The 21133-nt window shown below is 40.8% G+C and overlaps 1 long non-coding RNA gene across 1 annotated transcript; it reads right to left on the minus strand.

Annotated features, from left to right (window-relative positions):
* Positions 1-4157: 4157 nt before the first annotated feature.
* Positions 4158-18269, minus strand: LOC118496300. The gene is made up of 4 exons (XR_004898843.1): positions 18260-18269; positions 11621-11625; positions 5037-5039; positions 4158-4254 (listed from the first exon to the last, which is right to left on the minus strand). It is a non-coding gene; the product is annotated as an uncharacterized LOC118496300 (long non-coding RNA).
* Between the last annotated feature and the right edge of the window lie 2864 nt (positions 18270-21133).

The raw sequence follows: 21133 nt of genomic DNA on the forward strand, positions 1-21133 counted from the left end.
TTCGATAGCAATTCATATAACACGACACATGATTATGTAACAGGATTCCACAAATTGATTCAAGCAGCAGCTATGGGCGTCTTTACGAATGCTTGAACCTCTAAACCAATGCTGTTCCAGTTAACTAGGTCCCTCTATGTGTATGTGCTGTGCTTCGGCAAGTTCAAAGACTTTTGTATGGCGATACGAACGCTTCTGTTATGCAGGCATCTGGGAGTGCAGAACGATCCCTGACACTCCAACAGTTTTGATGTTTTGATCATCAGAGTGCACGCTTGCTCTGCACAACGATTTAACTCCTCTTATGGCCTGAGAAATGAGAAAAGGCTAACACTAGTTTGCTTTAATGTCCAAGTATATTCTTTTAATGGTGCTTTCAATTTACAAGTTTGAAGCAAACCTTTTATTGACTTAAGTGAGATGCACACGGATGATTCGAGTCAAAAGAAAAGGCTTTGGATTGTTAATGTCAGAGTGATAATGTGTTTCTTGAAGGCACTATGATTTTCCAGCCTTTTCAGTGAAAGTTACAGTTTTTTTGGTCGCTATGGTATTATTATTATTAGTATGGTGCAGTGTTTCAAAACTCTAAGTACAACACTCCCAATTGATCATACTTCATCATTAAATCTCCTCTCCTCTCTCCTCTACTCCTTTAATTTGGCTTGTAAACATCTTTCACTGCAAGACCCATGTTTCAACCACTAAGTTTCTGGTGAAATACAACAAATACATTTGTTAAGTCACCTAAACATATCAAAGTGCAGTTCTTTCAGTTAAGTTATTGTAACAATCACTTAGTCCAAGACCAAACAATGTAAGATTTGTTTCAAAATTACACTTTGAAGTAACTGAATGTAACTGTACATTACCCATCAAATTCAACAAAAAACTATTTCCATAATTCCTATCCCATAATCAGAAGTGTGATCAATGAAGACTTCTTCCCCAATCAGAGATGCAAGAAACACACTTTTATTGCAACATTGCTGTAAAGTTTTGTCTAATCAAATACTGTAAAAAAACACTGTAACAGAACTGAAAGAAAATTGTTTACTATAAATACTGTAAGAGTTATCTGTAGTACAAACTACATTACACTAATCTGCATCATTCGGTCGTCTGGATTTGGCCATAAATTCTCATCCACATCACAATGTATGTTTTCATAGTTCATGCACCTTGAATGTCCAATCCAAGCCTGACATTGGTCAGTAGTGATGTCATCACAAGCCTCATCCTCACTATTGTATTGTACACACTGTAATCATTGCAGTTGTCCTTTGTGGCCCTGATGGTTTGAGCACTACTGTAAGTTATCAACACTAAGGTTGTGGGTTCATATATCAGGCAAAATAAACAACCATAGATACAGTATCTTACGCAAATGTTTTATTGACTATTAGTTATGAACAATGAGCATAGTGTTTGTAAAACGTATTAAGAAAATCCTATCCAAAGGTATGCATGTACTTTGTACGACCGTAGTGTGTTTTAATGTGAAACTGGTCTTTCTAGATGTTTTTTTGTACACAGTTAATGTCAGATGTACTTAGATTTGTGAAAAGAGGTACTTTTTGATGATCTATTTTTTTATTTTTTTAAGATTATATTTTGGGCATTTTTCCTTTAATAGACAGGACAGCTGTAGACAGGAAAGGGGGAGAAAGAGGGGGAAGACATGCAGCAAATGGCTGCAGGTCCGACTTGAACCCTGAGCCGCTGCGTCGAGGACTGAGCCTCTGCATATGGGCGCCTGCGCTACCCAGGTGAGCTACCCAAGTGAGCTACCCAGGTGAGCTACCCAGGTGAGCTACCCAGGTGCCCTACTTTTTGATGATCTGTTGGTTTTTTTGTACTTAAGGTAGTGCAATATTACCACATACTTGTGAGAATAGTACCATAGCGTAAAAAAAGTGAACAGTTTTTACCTGTCATGTCTATATGTCACAATCCTATACGAGTGGTCTATTGCCTGATTTACAAAATATTGACACCTTCATAGTTAATGGCAGAGTGACAAATATGTTACATACACATACAGTTTGATGCTGTGGGGAGTCCGCAGAAGTGCATAGGGCAGTAGTAAATCTCAGAAGATTTGTATGTTTTCCATGAGGCCTCAACCACCATACTGGGCTGTGGCAGTCATTTTAGTCAGTAAATCAGTTTTCTTTCTTTTTTTCTGCAGATTTACAAGGTTTATCAAAATACTTAACATTACTTTTGAAGCGTTTGTTTTTTAAAATAGTTCTATTGTAACCCTTGATAACCCTGGCTTCTAACTTTTGTTTTGGAAATTTAAATCAACTTTGATAAGGTTACCGAGTGATTTTTGGGGGCATTATAAGATAATATAAGATTTTTTTTTTAAACCCTTAAGTCATGACTTCTGGTGAGTTTTGGGGAAAGAAATAGACATATTGAGACATGCAATTATGACGAATTATCAACAGATTCAAGGCATCTGCTACAAAGCATGGTTATTGCAGCACACATACCCAGGGGCGTCGGACTGGTGGGGGAAAGGGGACTGAGTTCCTCATGTGAGGAGGGCCCAAAAATATGCTAGAATGAATAGCTGTGGATGCAGGGAGGGGCCCATAGAAAATGCCTTTCTACAGGGCCCAGAATTTTGAGCTACGCCCCTGCACATACCTTGAACTGGTAAAATAAACCTTAACATATTCTTAGACAGGATTATTCATGTTTTTTTCTGCTGTTAATTTTCAACTTTTTCATTTACATCATTGATAGAAACTGATATGGTTAAACAGCTAAATGATGAATAATCTAATCTAATAATGCCTCTGAACCAGATGGAGAAAATATCTAGTAATACTATAAAATACTAAATAAAATTATTATTATTATTCGTTAATTGCTGTTAATTTTCAACTTTTTCATTTACATCATTGAGATATATATATGTGTGTGTGTGTGTGTGTGTGTGTGTGTGTGTGTATATATAGTAGGACTACTGTGTTTTGTTTTCTCTTTTATTTGAAGATTATTTTGTAGTTGATTACAAAATGTTTTGTATGTGATTGTCAGTGACAGAGGGAGGGGGATAGAGGGAGAGAGCAGGATGGAGAGAGAGTGGACAAAGAGATGTATATATATATATATATATGCCTCTGCCCTTCTCCCTCTCTATTCTCCTCACTCCTTTGTGCTGTCAACCAGAAGGCAAATGTAATCGACTAATCAACAGAGAATGCATGGTGTAGGCTACCAAAGGTTATAAATTCACCTATTTATAACATATGTGAATATGGGTTTGCTGTTCAGTGCAGTGGGATAATGTTAAAGGCTTATCTTATACTTTCTCACCTGAACCTGGCTGTTTTCTTTAAAAAAAGAAACGTATATCCATCTATGGGGAAACAGACTGTGAGTCAGAGTTTGTTGTTCCAGTGTTTCAGTTCTGATATGAATGAGTCTGATGATCCGTCAGGTCGAATTATTTCTTTTTCATCGGCATTGACTTATTTATAGTATATATATATATATATATATATATTTATGATTAAAAAATAAGAAAGTGTCTGGTAGGGAGGTAACTGCAGCGGCGGCGCTAGTCTATTTTTAGCAGTGCTCAAGCCGTTACGGTAGGATATTAATAGCACACTTTAAAAACTCGTTGTAGGCTACTCCTAAGCTACGTTTGCCTACAGTTAGCAATTTTGTCTAACGTTGCACAACAAAATTGGACTCCGTGGTGAATAAGCTAGGCTAATTCAGATATAATTGCCATCATTGTGATCAGGGAATCACAGATTGGTTCCACAAATACTACACCTGTAGCCTACTTAACGTATTCATTCGATTAGATTTAATTTTCACTCCATGAGCCATACCTTTTCAGTGGTTGAAAGTAGCCATACTCTGACGACTGTTCCCCAAAGTTATCTGCGCAGACTGAACAGTAGGCTGACTGAGGCGCCCTCATTCAGGGAATCGCAGACAGGCTGTTGACTTTAGGCTACAATTGAGCTGAGTCGTCATTTATCCTATTCCATCGCAAAAGTAATAACGTTTGAGCAATAAACGATTTCACAAAATCACAATGATAAGGACTTTATTTTTCAGGGGTGCTGAGATGATTTTAAGGGGTGCTTCAGCACCCCTAAAAATAGCCTAGTGCCGCCTATGGAATCTATTGATTTGTGTGCACAACACGTTTATCTCATTTTATTCGTGATATCAGCACGTTTTTTAAACTAATGTATTTCAATGGGAAGCATCTTTCATCTTTCAGTCGGGCTGCAGCAGAGAAGCTGTATACAGCTTTGCTATTATTGGTATTTTTAGCCCAACTGTTTTAATCAACATTATTCATGAGATCTTATCATGGTTTATATGTATTTCTTTTAATGTTATTATTTCGGTCTTATTGCCAGGGAAGCTGGATTGCTTTGTTGTTTATTGATATTTTTTAAAACTATAATGCTACATCTATCAACATTTATTTAGATGTTATCATGGTATGTATTTCTTTATTTTAATAATATTATTTCGGTCTTATTACCGGTGAAATATTACAGTATGCTGTAAGACAGAATGCTACGATATGGGCCAAGTGGGGCGCATTCTAAGCCCATTAGCCACAATGCAACGCAGGCATTCATATCAGAGAATCGGACAGCGATCAGTGGGTCTTTAACGACAGTATCACTTTAATGTACATATTTAATCAGTGATTTTGTCACCAGCAACAACACGTTGCTCAGTTTTGTTCCAGTTTGCACCGTAATAATGTAACCGCTTGACGGATATGAAAGATAAATACAAATACATAATATTCGTAATATAGGTATTTTCCTCTTCAGACTGACATATGTGACTGTCGAGACCTTTCCACCGATGTGTGTGCTATAGTCCTACGACAACGTTTTAATTTTTACATATCATGGAGACCACTTTGCAGGCGATATTTGCCTTGAGTTCAAATGCTTCACACATAACACTTGACATATTGTTTTATCATACAGCTGACATATATGTAGTCAGAATGAAGCACATCACACAGCCACAATCTATTGCTCATCTTTCGCAAAGAGTGACAAGAGCAACACACAACCATATGCATTATAACATGAAGCTATTGCAAAACCACTGCAGCCTCAAGTAACATTATTTAAAGTTTTAATTGAGGTAGGTCCAAATTAGGAGTATAGTTTAGAAATATTTACTTTACATTGGGGTACCCTATTTCTTCTGCCAGAGGATACTTGGCATGGAGAATACAGATGGATCAGACCATATTCTCTGTGCTTGCATGGAGAGACTGGTTTCTATTCCTCTACACAACCTTCATGACAGTCACCTGACAAGCAAGTTTTAATGAGATGTTTTTAGATATTGCCATGCTTTCTGACATATTAAAATGCTCTGTAATGCAGCCTAGTATAACAAAAACCCTCTGATTCACCGTGAGTTAGGGCTGGGCGATATGGAGAAAATCAGCTATCGCGATATTCTTGTCCTAATACCTCAATGTCGATATTGTGGCGATATTATAGGGTTGACAATTGGTGCTTTAACAAAATATCTTCACAATGAGATTTAAGATAAATAATCTTCAGTAATGTGGATATAATGACTAAGTGGGTAAAGGTAAAAATAATAGAAGAGCTAAAACAGTCTGGTAAGTTCAGAAAATGACATCACTTTACTATAATGCAGCCTTTAAAACCAGGAAAAGACAACACTTATGCCATTTACGATATCCAAAATCTAAGACGATATCTAGTCTCATATCACAATATCGATATAATATCGATATATTGCCCAGCCCTCCCATGAGTGTCTGCTCTAAATGATAACACACACTTTCAACATGGGCCTTCCAGCCAAAGGTGTTGCCCATATGAACACCAAGGTGCCTATAGGAGCAGAGCCGATGGATTGGTTAATCATTTATGACCTTTGATACCCTCTGACCCATGTCACGACCCTTTCCTCAGTTTGTGAAATGATTGAATGAGATTGTTGGCATGGCACCACAGCACACAGGTCTCTATTTCAGCAGAATATGCAAGAGTACTTGTGTCTGTGTGCAGTATAGGCTGAGGTAGAAGTGTGCCAAAAATGCCAAAACACATGTTGTATATGTACTAGGACTGTCAAACGATTAATTTTTTTTTAATCGCCGAAGTTCTATAGTTAATAGCCATTAATCACATATTTTATCACATGATTAAAATTCTATTATTTTGCATTTCAGAAATAATAGAACTATTATAGTAATAGTACATATTAACAATCAAAAGCAATGTTTACCAGTGTATCTTGATTAGGAATTAAATGAATGCAAAGAAAGTTACTTTATAAACTTGATTTTAAGATTTGTAATTATTTATTTACTGTAAACAAAAGAAAAATGTGTGAATCTGTCATTATTGCACAATTCTTCCAAGTACCTAACTAAAAAACTAAAAATCCCTATCCTTACTAGAGTCAATATAGTGTTTAGTAACTCCTAAATAATGTTGATTACTCACTGACGTCCAGTGATCACCAGTTAATGAGCAGCTCATTTCTGCACAAGTCCATGTTAACACAGCCCATCTCCACTCTTACCCGGCGACAGAGAAACAGGCTGGATAGTCCGGTACACTATTGTTTCCACAACAACAAAAACAGTCTCTGAACTCGGGTTGGGAGTTTCGTTGAAGTTGGATGTAGTCCAGTTTTTGTCTAATGAGCGGACACTTGCAAGCAGGATTGATGGAACAGGTGGCCGGCTAGCGTTAGCTTTCCACCTAGCTAGGTTATACTCCAGCCCCCGTTCGCGTTCACCGCTGAGGATGTCCCCCCGTGATCGCCCGCTACGGCCGCTGCAACTGCTCGCTCCGGCCGCCACAGCTGCTGCTACTCGCTCTGGCCACCGCTGCTGCCCGCTGGTCAACCTAACCTGTACGGCGGGCCACAGCAACCTCTTATTTCCGAACATTCATCTCTCCCCCGCCCCCCGAGGTTCGGTGGTCTAGCATCACGTTAACTGTACTACTATGCTTAGCTCCGTAGGTGGTAGCTCAAGCTTGACGTGCTTCGGTGATATTTTCATATTTTCCCTTCTTAATTTTGAAAAGGTAGTCTCAGTAAAGGCTACAAAGGTTAGGATGGCTACAAGCTGTAACCATGGTGATTTATATGAGGATCATCTTCTGAATATAATAATTAATATGTTAGGCCTACCATAAATTATTTTAAAAAAGTAATTTATTTAAAACAACTAATAATGCAGTGTGATGTTAAATCAAACAAAGTCCCACACATAAATATGCTCATGTTTTTTTCCCTTTAGTCTTTGCTAATAGATAATTAGAAAATTGCCTTTTTAAATAACGATGCATGGAAAAGAAAATAAAAAATGATAGTTTATTTTTTGTTTTTCACAACAGTACAAGTCAAAACAAATGCACATTTGTCAAACAAGCCATTAGGCTGTATTTCTAAACACTGAACTGTAGGTTTTTTATATAGGCCTAGTATTTTTCTGCGACAAGGCAAATCAAAGTGTTTAGCATAAAACACTATTTTTTCATTATTGGTATTTTTATTGTATAAATTCTCACGCACAACGTGCAGCAATCTTTCACAGACGCTGAGCGGTAATTACTACGTCACTTCTGGAATTCCGCAGATTTTTACATTATTACGGTGCATAACTTACCGGAACAAAACTGAGCAACGTGTTCTTGCTGGTGACAAAACCACTGATTAAATATCGTAGTGTTCTGTCTTACAGCATACTGTAATATTTCACCGGTAATAAGACCGAAATAATATTATTAAAATAAAGAAATGAATAGCATGATAACATCTAAATAAATGTTGATAGATGTAGCATTATAGTTTTGAAAATATCAATAAACAACAACGTGTTGTGTACACGAATCAATAGATTAAATTACATGAACATTTCACGAACTGCCGTAAGACTGGGTTGGAATATATCAGGGTGACAACCTCAGGCATAGTATAGTGGGAATAGGAACCAATACTATTTGGTACAGTGGAAAAATACTCAGCATGTTGTTATTTAAAGATCACTTTGAGTAAAAGTTCACTGATTTAAATGTTTTTACCTTTGTATGTCAGTCCATTTAAGTGGTATATTGTCTGATCTACAAAATAATTACACATTTACAATACCCCTTCATTAAAAAAGCTCAAGGTCAAGCTTGGGAGTTGTTTCATAAACAAAAATAAAAATAATTTTTTGCGGCTCTGCACAAAAGCAATGAATTCCCTTTACCATCAGAGGGCTGACGTTATCAGACATTGTATAAGACGCTTTTAATTTGTTGATGCAAAGCATGTCTGCAAAATGATAACTCAATTTAATTACACATGGGAACCTGCAATTAGAAATTCAAATGCCAACTCTGTGGGATGCTAATTTCCATGGAACTTCACATGGAGATGGGCTGTACTGAGAATGAAGATTCAGAATGCAAAATACTTTATTTACATGGCAATTATTGTAAGTAACATTAAAATAGTTCTTACAGTTAAGTCATTAGTAACATGAAGCACATCACTAGGCAGCAGGGTTACATAGAGCTGTCAAATCATATGAGTATGACTATCGTTTAGCAGGATACAAACAGTATCGATAAGCCTTACAACATTTGGTTGAGATGAGACAAAACATTAGTACAGGAAGGCGTAATGTGAGGAACAAATGGGGCAGAGTAAAGCTGCACTCCATAAGATTTGTTTTAAATACACATATGATGTCCCATCAGGCCTAAGTAAGATGTTATAGACTCATAAAAAACAAAAAAGCTGATTCTCAGCCCACATAAAGTCACTGTTATATAAACTCCCTGCCTTCAACTGCCTGTTTGACAATGTGCTGTCAGTTCGGTCCCTCTCATTGTTTGTTTGGACCTTCAACATACAAATTTTCCTAGCAGCTTTTATGTGCAAAAACGCTAAACTGTGACTACAGGGTCAATCTTTGCATCGTCAACTCTTTCAATAGACAACAGTTCGTTGTGTCACAGTGTCCTTGAGCGAGACATTGAACCTCTGACTGCACAAATCAAAAACATCAACTACAAAAAAATACACACACAAATCACTGACGTGGATAGATTGCAGAAAGACACTTGGCTAAAATGTGAAGCCAACAATTGAGAAATGCAGGTGCACAATTAAAACATCACAATGATTTGCAGCAATTATCTTTGATTACCTTTCCCCCTCTCACTGACGAGACAGACTATCACTAATCACTGCGCTAGATCCAAACTTTTCCAAGTGCCGACAATTACAATGATTGTCTGAGAAAGAGGAGGTGCTTTACTGGTTGGTAATTTGTCGATTTTTATTTAGCTCAGAAGATCAGATATGGAATAACAATAACTTTATCTCGCCAAGTACAACAGTTGAATAATAAATTCGACCTGGTTAGCATGTACTGTAAAGTAGACGAGATGTACTGTGTGAAGTCATAGAATCGTACAATTTCAGGTGCACTTAGATACTGTACGTAGTCTGTTCAATAGAGTGTGTTACCAAGTGTTCTGCAGGAAATGAACAGTTCAATGTGCTTAGAAAGATCTTTCTGGCCTTTGCACTTCCTTCCTTTGAAATTCCATATTTAAATGTTCATGTTTATTTGGCCATTTATCCTGCCCTTTATTAAATGACAATGAGCAGTGATCGAAGTAAAATTATCTGAATGAGCCATGCTGTGCAGGCTGCATGAATTCTGCTAGTATCTGAAAGAGAATAGATGAATATTTACTAATATTCATTCATACAGTATAGGATTTAAAGAAATTCTCAACTATTCAGTTTTCCCAGTAATTAACAGCGTGTAGACCAGGGATTAGTTAAAATCCAGTACAGTACCAACTTTGTTTCCTCAACAATTGAGGATAAACCCATTTTCTCATATTTTTGCTGAAATTGTTTGCATTGTAACACTTTCTTGTGTATTTGTATTCATCATCTTACCTCTACATTTACCCCAACACCTTATTTTTTTACCAAAGTGACAGCCCTGGATAAACTTATATTCCTCATACAGTAAAATTAACTGTATTTTTACATTTGCAAGTTTTGCCAAAGTTCTGCATAATCACCGTGAGTCCATTTCCAAAGTGTAATTGCTGACACAGCTGAAGAAATAGAAACAGAAGTGATTCATCACTGTCATGGCATCATTACTGCAATAATTTAACTGAACATGGGTCATCAAAATAAGCCCCAGCAAACTAGAAACCATTCATCGCTTCACTGTCACTCTCTCGCCTGTTAATTTCAAGTGAGAGGAGAGTGGCACTAATGTTTTTGTGTGAGCATCATCAGCTTCTGTATAACCATATCTGATTGGTTGTGTGATTAATTGATGAATGTACTGGGGGAATGGATTGTTTGCATGATTGATTGAGTGATGGGTCACAGGCGGGATCAGTTGTTCAGTGTTATGAGGCGTAACCTGAAACGAGTTCTGACTGTTTCAAAATAACCAAATAAAGGATTGTGCGATGGCATTTGACAGCTAATGCTATACATTTTTAAAACTAAAATTTTAACTTTTGAAATTACAAGAAACCTCTATCTTACATGTCTGAAGCAGCAGAAAAGCATGCTGATTAATAGGATGGTTTATTCGAATAAAATGCCATGGTTGTGGTGATTTTAAGTTTTTACTTTTACCACTTGTACTTGACCTGCCTCCACAGAATATGGGAAGCTGTTTTTTAGTGTTTTCAGTGGAACAATCATATTTAAAGTTGTGTATCAGATATTAGAAAACTTTCCTTGAAGACAATGGTTCTGAAACTAGGAGTATATTGTTCAATTCTTGAGTATTAGTACAAAATCCACTTCACAGCACTGTCAAAGCACACTAGTTAACAGATTATGTCTCATTTGTTTAATCTGTATAAAAACCAAGAGTAGTCTTGTTGTCACTATGTGGTTGCCAGGCAACCAGCAGAGACTTACAGAATGTTACTGCTGCCAGCCATGAAATAGTCAAAAGGCATAACTTTTCAGTAAAACTTGTTTTTACTTCTGTTTTTATTGGACAGAAATGAGGGTCAAATGATTCCTTTATTACACTATATATATTTATACTTTTGCACCAAAATGTCATATGTGGTCATCTGTTGCCCTGCTTTTGTGACATCAAGGTCTTTGACAAAGTGGACTTCTGAGTTTTGATTGAATGAGTTCAAAACCATTTCCAAAACTATTATTACATAGGTGATTTCACTGACCATGTGATGTTCTGCATGTCAAGTAACCATATGAGTTAGGCTTTATTCTCCACACCATCTCCAAGGTACTAAAGTGTAAAGGTTATGGTGTTCCAAAGTAATATACAACACATGAGCTGGTGAGTTTTTTTTTTTTTTTTTTTAAGATAATTTTTTTGGGGGCTTTTCCCTTTATTTAATAGTGACAATGGATAGACAGGAAAGGGGGAGAGAGATGGGGGATGACACGCAGCAAAGGACTCAGCCTACATGGGCCAAACGCTTTTACTGGGTGAGCTAGAGGCCGCCCCACAGGTGAGTTTTTCGAGGACACTTCATAGGGAACATTGCTTTTGGTTGCTGTAGGGCTCAAACCTGCTTTCTCTATCCACCACAGCTTCTACAGCATGTCACCCACTTTTATTCCTAGCGAAACAAAACAACAGCATGTGTGTTGCTTTGTTCTATAATGCCTCCCCCAGATATGTAAACAACATAGACACAACACTCTGCCCACCTCCTTGGACACAGCACCATGTCTGGCTTGCTGCCATTTTCTAGCTACTAAATGTCAACGCAAAAGGAATGCTGTGGTTTATGAGCACCTGGATGGGGAACAAAGAAATAAAAAAGAACTAGCTGGGAGAGAGAGAGAAAAAAAAGAAAAAAAACACATTAAATTAATCCTCTAAAAGCCTTTTAGCGATATTGCCCTCCCACAGCGATCTGGTAGCACACACAGAAACCACTTCCCATCATTTAATTCCAGCTGAAATTTAATTTAGTCCAAGAGCTATTCATTGTGCGCCGCCCACCCCCAAACCACTACCACCCCAACATGCATACACACACCTTGTTTTATGCACATACACACATCTTTAGATGACTCACTGACAAATCTGTGTCCATTTTATTTTTGGACAAATTTATTTAACGCAGCGACTGAAACACAAGTTTAACTAACACCCACAAATACCAGCATACACGCACACGCATACACTCTATCAAATCCCCCCCTTTATGTCTCTGCCTCTCTACTCATTGATGCATTGACGTACAACACGGGAATTTAGTAATATGTTGAGTCACTCAGCCTGTTTTGATAAGAGCACTTAAAGGAAGGCTCTCCACATCTTCCCTAACTGATCCAGTGAATTTAACGCATCATAACATTGACACTTTATTAACTTTAACCTGTTCCTCGACCTTTACTGTGTCCTTGAAATATGATGTTAACTCCATTCTTACATTTCCCAGACATTCACAGTGATAGCCAAGGTCACTACATTGCCTTATAGAATATGGGTGAAAAATCAAGGTTTTGTGAATATGATGTGACTCACTGTGGAGTCACAAATCAGAAAATAGAGAAGAAAAAAAAATTGCTTGGTAGAATACATTTTTTCCAGTCTGGAATCTGAGCTGCAGCTCTAAAGAAATGTTCCACTCAAAGTGGAAATGATTTACATCAAGATAAGGCATTTTTACAGCATTTAACAGGCAGAGTGAATGATAAAATGGCCTGTCATTAAAGCTACTGTTCATATTCATATTGTATTGACCGGCTGCCAATCATCTACGTATAACCCCGGGCAAGTTGACGGTTGGCAGCCTGGCGAGATGGGGGCGGACCCCCTGGGGGTATAGTCAGCGGGTTGAGGAAGTTCTGGCTCTTAGAGTTCCGGCCGAGACTCGGGCCTCTGTGTTTTAATGCCTGTAGGTTGTACTTTTGGCTAATAAACGAGCTAACTGAACTCTGGCCTGTGTGCGAGTCATTACAATATGTACTACAAGTACACAAGTACTAAGGCAAACTGGCATTCAGTAGTCCACACAGCCCCTTGATAGCAAAAACATATTTGATTGGCTTCAGGCAATATTTCTGCCAAGCACCTCTGTGACAGACAGGCATTTGTAATACTTTAGGAGCCCTGGCCATTTTATATACCACCTGGTGAGGAAATCTCCACATCAAACACTTCTCTTGATCCCTCAAGAGGCTGGGCTTGCAGCTGCCCCCCCCCAAAAAAATACACACACACACACACACACACACACACACAGCCCACCAGTTGATCAAAGCCCCTTTTTGAAGCCTGCGGAATCCCTAGCAGGTGGCTCCAAGACCCAAGATTCGTGTATTCTATTATACAATATCTTGCACAACCTCACCAGATGATCTGAAGAAGCAAAGGGTCATACTTCTTGGACCCAGGTCAGGTAACAAAAGTGTATCACTTTCATCGGGGTAACAAATAATGTGTTTTTATTATTGTCAAACTCCAAGTCTTATTGACGTTTTTAGGTGATCTTAAAGGGAAAACTAATTTTAAGTTGACTTGAAATAGTAACTTATATTTACATTAGGTAAGTCAATAATAAAAGCTCATTTGATTCCTCTACATTCCTGTGTGATGTTATACAGCGGGAATGCATTTAGTCTGCAATGATGTTTGCACAGCCCTGTGTGGCTATGGCAGATGACAAACATACTGTATGTTGATAAGGAAAGTAGAATTTGAGCTTCATCAAGCTCTTATATTAAGTCAGAATCAGCTTCATCATTTTAAAGTGCCCATATTATGAAAAAAATCACTTTTTCTGGGATTTGGGGTGTTATGTTGTGTCTCTGGTGCTTCCACACACATACAAACTTTGAAAAAAATCCATCCATGCTGTTTAGAGTGAGATACGGTTTCTGAATGTGTCCTGCCTTCAGTCTCTGGGTGAGCTGTTCAAAATCGGCATGGCTTGTGATGTCACAAGCCGAAACGAGCAGGCTAACCGCAACCATTAGCTCGTAGCGTTACGCTAGCATGCTAACGCTAGCATGCTAACGCTAGCATGCTAACGCTAGCATGCTACCTCGTTCTCAATAGCAAAGCACTGCTACAACACACACAAGTTCACCATAATCTACAAAAGAACTACTTACATGCCCTCATTTAGAAGTCTCCCAGCTAATCCTGCCTTGTAACTGAACGAAGTTGTAGAAACAGCCTTTCTTTTACTGTCTATGGAGCTAGCTAGCTGACATGATCTACATCTGAGCTACTGTGCATGTGCAAGTGCAATCAAAGATAGTACAGAAGAAGAAGAAGAAAAGTGGTCTCACTCTGTAGCTAAAACAGAGACCAGCTGAAAAGAGGATCTGCAGCAGTGAGAGAGAGCGGTGCAGTACAACAAAAATATGGTGTTTTTTGAAAATTAAACCATGTAAACCTATTCTGGTACAACCTTAAAATACAATTATGAACCTGAAAATGAGCATAATATGGCTGCTTTAAGATGTCAATTAAGAATACATGCAGGTATAAACCATATAAGAAGTTCTGTTCTATTACATTCTACAGTTCTTGTTAGACTCTTGTCTAAGGTGCACTAGCCAACTTGACATGTATGCAGATCAATAACCAAAAACTATTTCCACCCTCTTACTCCCAGTGCTGAACATTCATGTCAAGGACCCCCCAAACAAAACATAACCCACTGACGTATTGTGGAAGGCAAAATACAATCTAATTACTTTAATACATTACATAACTGGAATGTAACTACATTTACATGTAGCATTCTCATTCTATTGAGTTAATTCACGTTTATGTTCACAATACTATAACTGAAGTAAAATACCACGATTCAGTTGAATTTGCTCAACTTCATTTTGTGCTTGTGTTTTAATTAATTTAGTTACTTTAAACATTTTTATTTTGTCGGATTGATCGGACTTCCTTATAATTAGAATATATAATAAACAAAACTGGCAAAGGCAATATCTAAAATATCATTGTCAGTTCCTCAGTGAGAAGTATACTTTTTTTCCCCATCCTGCATAATTTCAGGATTTACTTCCAAAACATCACACATTCCTATAAAAACACACACTGTGACAGCAGAGCAGCACAGTGAGTGGGCAGACTTATTCAGAGGTTGCTTCCAGCCCACACGCCCCACAGTGTCAATGGGCAAGGCACTAAATCCTAAGCAGCCCCAGGATTGTTGTTCTTTGTTGTTCTTTAGCGAATATTGTGGGGGGGGGGCCCCCCACAATATTGTATTCTTATTGCATTTCAACTCTGCTCACTGATGGATATCTGGCTGTTTGTCGGCTAAATCTGGCAGTAGACCGACAGCAGGACTGTAGTTGTCACAGCTTTTTTACGGTCATGCATTTCTGGTAAACTGTCTGTCGAGACTTTCGCAATAATTATTAGATATTCCTTCCTCCCTGAAGATTTTGATAGATGCTTTATTTCCTCTTAAACCATAACATTTGTTATTAATAACCTAAAAATGTACCCTGGTGCACAATGTTGACAACTTCAGATTCTACATCAAAATGTCATAAATTATCTGATATGCCTTTGGAAGAAACCTGTTAAATCAGCTGTACAGATCTTTCAAAATGTTTGTTATGTAACATTGAATTTAAAGTTACTCAGCTGAATTCAGCTCAATGCCGAGATTGAGCCGAGAGTGCCACTTTTTACCCCAGTGCTGAGCTCCAAGGTCTTTGCTAACTGGGTTGGAAAATGCACTAATGCCAAGTGCAAAGAAGAGACGGCTAATACTGGGCCCAATATCCATGGCTGTAGCAGAAGCAGGAGAGGTGTGTGTTTGATTCTAGCATGAGAGGTGCCCTTGCTCTCACTCTGTTTGGATATATCTCCCTTTTCCTCTGTTGACCCCATTACAGTTATGTCTAACCTTTGCATTCCATACAGGAGAAGCACTCCTGTTATCACCCAGCTGAACTGTGGGTGACTCCCTTTCATCGTAAATCTGTATGTGTGTGTGTGTGTGTGTGTGTGTGTGTGTGTGTTTATATAAAGTTACATGTGTGTGTCTGGTTGTACCTTTTTCCTATATTTTGACACAACAGGAATTATATGTCTCCACAGGTAAAGAAAGATGAGGGAGAAACAATCCTCCACAGTGATGACAGGATGTTGCTATTAATGGCAACATGATTTGGTTTACATTTTTGGTGATGGTTAAGTTGATTTAAGATTTAGAGATAAGGTTTAGAGTTATGGTCAGGTCAAGGTTTCGGTTAACATGAGGCAGTGTTGTAGTCGAGTCACCAACTGTCGAGTCCAAGTCAAGTCTCGAGTCACCAACTGTCGAGTCCAAGTCAAGTCTCAAGTCACAAACTGTCAAGTCTGAGTCAAGTCTCGAGTCACCAACTGTTGAGTCCAAGTCAAGTCTTGAGTCTCCAGTGTTCCAGTCGGAGTCCAAGTCTGAGTCACCAAAGAAGAGTCTGAGTCCAGGACTTGAATACTCCATCACTGCCTATTACACAAAAGTAGTCAGAAACTTCATCCAACTTCCGAGTCCTATTTCATGAATGCTCAAGTCCGATTTCATCCTCGAGTCCAAGTAATCAGTGCACCAGTCAAAGTCGAGTCACGAGTCCAGAGAATAGCGACTCGAGTCAGAGTCCACGACTTGAGTACTTTATCACTGACATGAGGTATGTATAGGCAATAATGATCTTCTGAATGTGCTCTATGAATATCCTCTCAAGCATGGTATTATAAATGTGTTTTGCATGTTTGAAAGCCTTGGATTGCAAAGTCTGGTCAGTGAGGTTCAGCACTTGCGCTGTGCTGTTAATCATGGTTGATTCCTTCCAAAGTGCCAGGTGATGCATTAACAGCTTCCATTGCTTCATTGAATGGTTAAATGGTTTAAAACACTGTTTATAGGTCAGAAGTTTTCTTGCCTTCTTCAGGTGTGGTTGAATATATAAACAATACTATGCTTGGTCCTCAGGGTCTTCAGGTAGGCATGTTGTGTTTCATTACAGCAAAACATATAAGATATTATTATGTTATCTCCTGTCAGACTGTTTTACCATCGCTATCACATCAGCCACTTTTAGCTAGGAGGGCTAGCGACGACTCCCAGCACACTTGTGCCACAATGATTATCCTGTCCTCGCGAGATGTCAGGGGATGGTACAAAGCTAGTGGCAGTGGTAAAATGGTAATAGCTACCCTGATGACTGTCATATATTCAAGGCAGACCACTGTTCTGCTTTTTATACTTGGCACAGCAATTACTATCACAGTTGGGTGAGGGTGTATTAACTACACCAAAAATAATCTATGTGATTATGTGCAACTCTTTAAAAGACCCCAAATCACTGTCTGTTTTAATCTGTTATCCATCCATCCATCCATCTTCTTCCGCTTATCCGGTAACGGGTCGCGGGGGTAGCAGCTCCAGCAGGGGACCCCAAACTTCCCTTTCCCGAGCCACATTAACCAGCTCCGACTGGGGGATCCCGAGGCGTTCCCAGGCCAGGTTGGAGATATAATCCCTCCACCTAGTCCTGGGTCTTCCCCGAGGCCTCCTCCCAGCTGGACGTGCCTGAAACACCTCCCTAGGGAGGCGCCCAGGGGGCATCCTTACCAGATGCCCGAACCACCTCAACTGGCTCCTTTCGACGCGAAGGAGCAGCGGCTCTACTCCGAGCTCCTCACGGATGACTGAGCTTCTCACCCTATCTCTAAGGGAGATGCCAGCCACCCTCCTGAGGAACCCCATTTTGGCCGCTTGTACCCTGGATCTCGTTCTTTCGGTCATGACCCAGCCTTCATGACCATAGGTGAGGGTAGGAACGAAAACTGACCAGTAGATTGAGAGCTTTGCCTTCTGGCTCAGCTCTCTTTTCGTCACAACGGTGCGATACATTGAGTGTAATACCGCACCCACTGCGCCGATTCTCCGACCAATCTCCCGCTCCATTGTCCCCTCACTCGCGAACAATACCCCAAGGTACTTGAACTCCTTCACTTGGGGTAAAGACTCATTCCCTACCTGGAGAAGGCACTCCATCGGTTTCCTGCTGAGAACCATGGCCTCAGATTTAGAGGTGCTGATCCTCATCCCAGCCGCTTCACACTCGGCTGCGAACCGATCCAGTGAGTGCTGAAGGTCACAGGCCGACGATGCCATCAGGACCACATCATCCGCAAAAAGCAGCGATGAGATCCCCAGCTCACCAAACTGCAACCCCTCTCCACCCCGACTACGCCTCGATATCCTGTCCATAAATACTACAAACAGGATTGGTGACAAAGCGCAGCCCTGGCGGAGGCCAACTCTCAACTGAAACGAGTCCGACTTACTGCCGAGAACCCGGACACAGCTCTCGCTTTGGTCGTACAGAGATTGGATGGCCCTGAGAAGGGACCCCCTCACCCCATACTCCCGCAGCACCTCCCACAGTATCTCCCGGGGGACCCGGTCATACGCCTTCTCCAGATCCACAAAGCACATGTAGACCGGTTGGGCATACTCCCAGGCTCCCTCCAGGATCCTTGCGAGAGTAAAGATCTGGTCCGTTGTTCCACGACCAGGACGGAATCCGCATTGTTCCTCTTCAACCTGAGGTTCGACTATCGACCGAACCCTCCTTTCCAGCACCTTGGAGTAGACTTTACCGGGGAGGCTGAGAAGTGTGATACCCCTGTAATTGGCACACACCCTCTGGTCCCCCTTTTTGAAAAGCGGAACCACCACCCCGGTCTGCCACTCCTTAGGCACCGTCCCCGACTTCCACGCAATGTTGAAGAGGCGTGTCAACCAAGACAACCCCTCCACACCCAGAGCTTTAAGCATTTCTGGACGGATCTCATCAATCCCTGGGGCTTTGCCACTGTGGAGTTGTTTAACTACCTCAGCAACTTCCACCAGGGAAATTGACGACAATCCTCCATCATCCTCCAGCTCTGCCTCTACCATAGAGGGCGTATTAGTCGGATTTAGGAGTTCCTCAAAGTGCTCCTTCCACCACCCTATTACCTCCTCAGTTGAGGTCAACAGCGTCCCATCCTTACTGTACACAGCTTGGATGGTTCCCCGCTTCCCCCTCCTGAGGTGGCGAACGGTTTTCCAGAAGCACCTTGGTGCCGACCGAAAGTCCTTCTCCATGTCTTCTCCGAACTTCTCCCACACCCGCTGCTTTGCCTCTTTCACGGCAGAGGCTGCAGTCCTTCGGGCCCTTCGGTACCTTGCAACTGCCTCCGGAGTCCTCTGGGATAACATATCCCGGAAAGACTCCTTCTTCAGTCGGACGGCTTCCCTGACCACCGGTGTCCACCACGGTGTTCGTGGGTTACCGCCCCTTGAGGCACCTAAGACCCTAAGACCACAGCTCCCCGCCGCAGCTTCAGCAATGGAAACTTTGAACATTGTCCACTCGGGTTCAATGCCCCCAGCCTCCACAGGGATGCACGAAAAGCTCCGCCGGAGGTATGAGTTGAAAGTCTGTCGGACAGGGGCCTCCTCCAGACGTTCCCAATTTACCCGCACTACCCGTTTGGGCTTACCAGGTCTGTCCAGAGTCTTCCCCCACCCTCTGACCCAACTCACCACCAGATGGTGATCAGTTGACAGCTCTGCCCCTCTCTTCACCCGAGTGTCCAAAACATACGGCCTCAGATCAGATGAAACGATTATAAAATCGATCATTGACCTTTGGCCTAGGGTGCTCTGGTACCAAGTACACTTATGAGTATCCCTATGTTCGAACATGGTGTTCGTTATAGACAATCCATGACTAGCACAGAAGTCCAACAACAAACAACCACTCTGGTTTAGATCAGGGAGGCCGTTCCTCCCAATCACGCCTCTCCATGTGTCTCCATCATTTCCCACGTGCGCGTTGAAGTCCCCCAGCAGAACTATGGAGTCCCCTACTGGAGCCCCATACAGGACTCCATTCAAGGTCTCCAAGAAGGCCGAATACTCCGAGCTCTTGTTTGGTGCATACGCACAAACAACAGTCAGAGTTTTCCCCCCCACAACCCGCAGGCGTAGGGAGGCGACCCTCTCGTCCACCGGGGTAAACTCCAACGTAGCGGCGCTCAGCCGGGGGCTTGTGAGTATCCCCACACCCGCCCGGCGCCTCACACCCTGGGCAACTCCGGAGAAGAAAAGAGTCCAACCCCTATCCAGGAGTATGGTTCCAGAACCGAGACTGTGCGTAGAGGTAAGCCCCACCAGATCCAACTGGTAGCGCTCCACCTCCCGCACAAGTTCCGGCTCCTTCCCCCACAGAGAGGTGACGTTCCACGTCCCCAGAGCCAGCGTCTGCCGCCCGGGTCTGGTCTGTCGAGGCCCCTGACCTTCACTGCCACCCATGTGGCAGCGCACCCGACCCCAGCGGTTCCTCCCACAGGTGGTGGGCCCATGGGTTGGAGAGATAGGTGCCACGTAGCTATTTCGGGCTGTGTGTTATGAAAAGTAAAAATAAAGTGGTGTGGAATTTAAGTGATTAAATTTACCTTGGGTCCCCAGACTAAAATATATTATCTGACATCAGAAAGAGAGAGCTTATGGGTTTGTCTGGAAACCCCGGCTGAATTGTTGATTTCTACTACTACCACAGTAGTTTATGTGGGTTTGATGTTTTGTTACAGAATGTGCCCAGGGGAATTATTCTAAAACATCTGTGTGAGCAAGTGCTTTGGTAATATTACGACTACAGAGCTAATTCTACAGTAACCTCAAGCACTACATTACCAGTACTGTGTAGTATTGCTAAGATTATAACTACTCCTAATATTTATAAGAATAATTTATGGTCTAATTTTCTTATATCATATATTATATATGGTGTAAAACGTTGTGTAGTAGCCAGTTTAAAAGCAAAATATTGTCAAACTTAAAGCTTTCAAAAATCTAGCACTACTGCTTATAAAAAACAGGTGCAAGATGGGAAATGTCCTCAACATTATTTGCATTAGCATTGAGAGATGTATTCTTGTAGTATATTGTATTTGTAAGCATAGAGTATAGCTTCCATGCACAGCTGAGGAGAATGGCTCCCCCTGAGGCTGCAATGGAAAGGTCATAACCCTGAGGAAAAAAAAGCCCTTTCGAAAATGCTATAC

This window comes from Sander lucioperca, chromosome 11 (assembly GCF_008315115.2).
Source record: "Sander lucioperca isolate FBNREF2018 chromosome 11, SLUC_FBN_1.2, whole genome shotgun sequence".
In the NCBI taxonomy this organism is placed as follows: domain Eukaryota; kingdom Metazoa; phylum Chordata; class Actinopteri; order Perciformes; family Percidae; genus Sander; species Sander lucioperca.